Raw genomic sequence first — 4,488 nt, forward strand, 5'->3', positions numbered from 1 at the left:
AATATAACTATTTGAACTTTGCTAGATTTTATATAAAGTTAAAAAAACACAACAAACTAGGCAAAAATAGCCAAAATATATTGTGTCATTAGGCCTATGATCATTATGACACTAAGATGTGGGGGGAAGTGGATACACTAGTAGGAAGGAACAGGCTGCAAGCAGATCTAGACAGGTTACAGGGGTGGGTCGAAGAGAACAGGATGGGGTTCAACACTAACAAGTGCAGGGTACTGCACCTGGGGAGGAAGAACCAGCGGCACACCGACAGGCTGGGGAACTCCCTTCTCGCCAGTGTTGAGACAGAAAAGGATCTTGGAGTCATCGTTGATGCCACAATGAACATGGGCCGACAGTGTGGGGATGCGGTCAGGAAGGCCAACCATACCTTGTCATGCATCCACAGATGCATCTCAAGCAGGTCCAGTGAGGTGATCCTCCCCCTCTAGGCAACACTGGTCAGGCCACAGCTGGAGTACTGCGTCCAGTTCTGGGCGCTGCACTTCAGGAGGGATGTGGACAATGTGGAGAGGGTCCAAAGGAGGGCCACTTGCATGATCAGGGGTCAGCAGGGCAGGCCCTACGAGGAGAGGCTACGGGACCTGAACCTGTTCAGCCTCCAAAAGAGAAGGCTGAGAGGGGATCTACTGGCAGTCTACAGACTAGTCAGAGGGGACCAGCAGGCATTGGGAGAGTCCCTGTTCCCCTGAGCAATCCCAGGAGTTACAAGAAACAACGGACACAAGCTAGCGGAGGGTAGTTTCAGGCTAGACATTAGGAAGCACTATTTCACTGTCAGGGCAGCTAGGACCTGGAACCAACTTCCAAGAGAAGTGGTGCTGGCTCCTACCCTGGGGGTCTTTAAAAGGAGGCTGGATTAACACCTTGCCAGGGTCGTTTGACCCCAGTACTCTTTCCTGCCATGGCAGGGGGTTGGACTAGATGATCTCCACAGGTCCCTTCCGACCCTACCAACTATGAAACTATGAAACTATAGTTAAATGTGCATCTGTTATTCAGATTCATAAAACAAGATCTAGCCTTTTTGAGCATCTTGACAGTGCCTGTAATACTTCACTGGCAGTCATTTCTACACTTGAGTTCGTAATCCCATAACTGAGGTTAAGGTTTTTAACTAGAGCTAAAACCAGTCTGCAGGGTTGTGAAATAGACATTATGAGGAATGGCTAACAGAAAGCAGTATTGCAAAAGAAAGGCTGGTTTGTATAGTGGAACATCGAGATGACTATAAAGGAGAGAGGATTGTTAACATCTATGGAATGGAAAGAGGTTAGCAGGAATCAGAGAGATGATAATGAGCCATGAAGTCATTGACTCACTTAGTACTGCCTGAATAGAGATGCCACTGTTCCTCCTAGGCAGCTGGTTTTAGAGTTTGGGTGGAGCAGGAATCAGGGTCGGGCATGCAACTGCACCACTGCATCCCTGTGGGTCTTCCCCTGCATTGACATATGAAAGATGTGACCCCAGAGATCAATGGCTAAATTCACATTTGACTTCAGAGACAGGCTGGGTAAGGTGTTGTCCTCTTCTTCTCCTTTTCCTCCAGGCAGACATCACAGCACTGAGGGGTTACAATGGAGGAGATTCAGGATTTGCATTGTAAATAGAGCACAAGGTATAAATAGATGGATAAAAAGTAGTTGCAGCTGTATTTTTCCCAATGAGGAGAGAAACTAGAGTGTTTATGGTCTCATGGGGCTGTCATTCCTTCCAGTATACCCAGGAAAGCTGCTTACTATAAAAAGTATGGGAGAAACAGTAAGAGGGAGAGCGAGAAACATTAAAGAACATTACAACATTAAAAAGAGTTACAGTACAGAAAAAAGCAAGTAGAAGGTAACAAAAATCTGCCGTGGAAATGCAAGTTGCCTTTCCCACAGTGCAGAAACATAGATTTTCTCCAGGTGTTCAATTATTTACTTCTGGCCCCACATGTACATCAGAGCCTTTATCCCCACCTGAGCGGATGGGGTGTCAGTCACAGAAGTAAGATAAAAGAGACAAAAGGGGCTAAGGGTTGCTGTGAGTTCCCATCAGAGCTTTGCTGCTTCCCTTGCTTTCACAGACACTGGTGCCACCACTGGTGGGAGCTGGTTTTACACATTAAATAATCTTTGACCTACTTGGCACTGGTGGTAGCTTCCTGGTTTCCCCATGCCCCTACCCATTTGTTGTACACCTCTGGCAGTGAAGTGTCGCCTGGGCTGCTTTGGGAAAGGTCATAGAACCTTAGGCTTGCTTGGAACCTCAAGGGTCACCTACTCCAGAGCCCTGCAAGAGCTGCAGGATTCGTTCCCTAAATCATCCCAGACAGATGCCTTTTCAGCCTCTTCTTGAAAGCTTCCGGTAGAGATTCTGCAACTTCCCTGCGCAGCTTGTTCCATTGTCTTACTGTTCCCCCACCTAGAGCTTTTGTTGACATTCACTCAAAATCTGCTTTGCTGCAATTTAAACACATTGTCTCCTGTCCTGGCATTCTGTGACATTCTTTGTGACAACCTGGCAAATATTTGAAAATTATTATCATGTCTCTCTTATGATCTCCGCCAGATGAATCACATCTTATTCTCTCACCCTTTCTTCCTAGGTTTCCATTTCAACCTCACCATCATTTTTGTTTCTCACCTTTGGATCCTCTGCAGTTTCTCCACAACCTGCTTTAAATGCAGGGTCCAGAACTGCACACACTCAATACCCCAACTGGGGCCAAACCAGAGCCAAGTAGAGCAGGTAGGCAAGATTCTTTCACTCCCTGAATCTTGTATACAATACTTCTGCAAACGCAGCAACGAAACTGCATTTTTTAAAATAACATCACACGGCAAACTCTTGCTGAGTTTGTGACCCATCACAACTTCCAAATCCTTCCCTGCTGTGCTACTGCCTATTAAGTTACCACTCTTCTACACTTGTGCATTTGGTTTTCCTTCCTTATGCATAGCAGCTAATATTTGTCTTTGTTGAATTTCATTCTGTTCTATATAGAAGTGTCACACCCCTGCCTGATGGCAGAGCAGCTAGAGATCTTTCAGGACAGAAGTCCATGGGCTGCTGGGCCCAAAGTGAGCAACAAGGACTCATTGGCTTCATACAACGCAATGCCCTGGATTCTTCATTAGAAGTACATGACAGCAAGGGCTATCTTGGGCTGCAGAGTCCAGCCTCCTGCTCTCACAGGTGCCACATCATACAGTTTCCTTCATAAGCTGATCAAGGTCTGTCATAAAACTAGACAAAATTTTGTGCCCACTGCTCCTATTAGGAGGCCAAACCTCAGCAATTTTTACTTCAGCCACCAGGACATGAGCCTTTCAACAGCTGGTATGGTAACGCCTTATCACTTTTTCATGAGGTTGTAGCAGATCAGCTCACCAACCCATCACATCCAGTCGCAGCCCGATTATTCAGAGGAGCAAGGAAAACTCCCTTCAACCTGGTAACATATCTGGCCATTGGCGGTGTATTGTGGCTGAGATGGAGGAAGTTTCCTTCCTGGCCTCTGCAGATGATGAGACTGCACTGTGCAGCTGACAGTATATTGCTTCTATCCTAGCAGGAATCACTGCAGATACTGAGATAATCTGAGCACTTGACATTCCTGGGACATCCATGCCTACCAGATTGGACCCAGTATTGTTGGCCACTTCTATATCCAGCCCCAGGGAATCAGATTTTGGGGAAGGATTTTGCATCAAATCTTCCTTTATAAAGCAAAATCTGTTTTGAAATGAAGCTGATTCCACAGCCAGAAAGATTTCCTGAAATGTGGGGGCTGCATCACTGGGGTGGCTCTGTAAGGAGTATGCCATGTGCCACAGAAGAGGATCTCTGCTGATTGAAAATCCAGAAGATCCCAGGTCCAAAGAGATTCTTCTACCTCAGGTTGGGTCTTGTCCAGAGCCAGGCTCACCATTAGCATGTATTTGCAAATGCTGAAGACAGTTTCCCTCTCTGTGGTTCAGTGACTCTGTCTGTGGAAGGGGTAATGTGGATCTTTATTTGTATCCCAAGGAAGTTCAGAAGCTTCAATTATTTGTGCTTAGGAAGCCAGGTGAGTTCTTCCATTGTAAGTAGCCACTGAGTTTAAGTGAGACATCAGCAAAGCCTAGTGCAAGTGGCTACAGGGCAGATGTTCCAGCATTCACAGTGCTAGTTGGAGAGATGGATTCAGGTCCTGCTCCAATATGGAATGCCTCTGTGACCTACGGCAGGTCCTCAGTGCTTCAGTTTCCCCATTAGGAGATGGGGATAGCAGCACAGTACTACCACGCTGGGGACCTTAGAAAGATACATGGCACTTAAATGTGTAAAGCACAAGCTGCTTAAATGTGTCCAAGTACATGCAGATACAGAGGAGCTTAATGGGATTTATCACTGTCACACCAAGGGTGTGATTTTGTTTGTGTGCGCTTCGGCACTGCTAAATTATTTCCCGCCACTAGGAGCTTTCTTTGCAGGGTGCAT

General features: G+C 46.3%; 1 long non-coding RNA gene across 1 annotated transcript in view; it reads right to left on the reverse strand.

Moving 5' to 3' along the window:
* Window positions 1–1,032: 1,032 nt before the first annotated feature.
* LOC112550321 overlaps window positions 1,033–4,488 on the reverse strand; it is a 49,290-nt gene continuing 45,834 nt past the window's right edge. Inside the window, exon 4 of the long non-coding RNA XR_003094102.1 lies at window positions 1,033–1,585. This is a non-coding gene — a long non-coding RNA (uncharacterized LOC112550321). The remainder of the gene's footprint in view (window positions 1,586–4,488) is intronic.

This window comes from Alligator sinensis, unplaced genomic scaffold (genome assembly GCF_000455745.1).
Source record: "Alligator sinensis unplaced genomic scaffold, ASM45574v1 scaffold858_1, whole genome shotgun sequence".
Taxonomy (NCBI): Eukaryota; Metazoa; Chordata; order Crocodylia; family Alligatoridae; genus Alligator; species Alligator sinensis.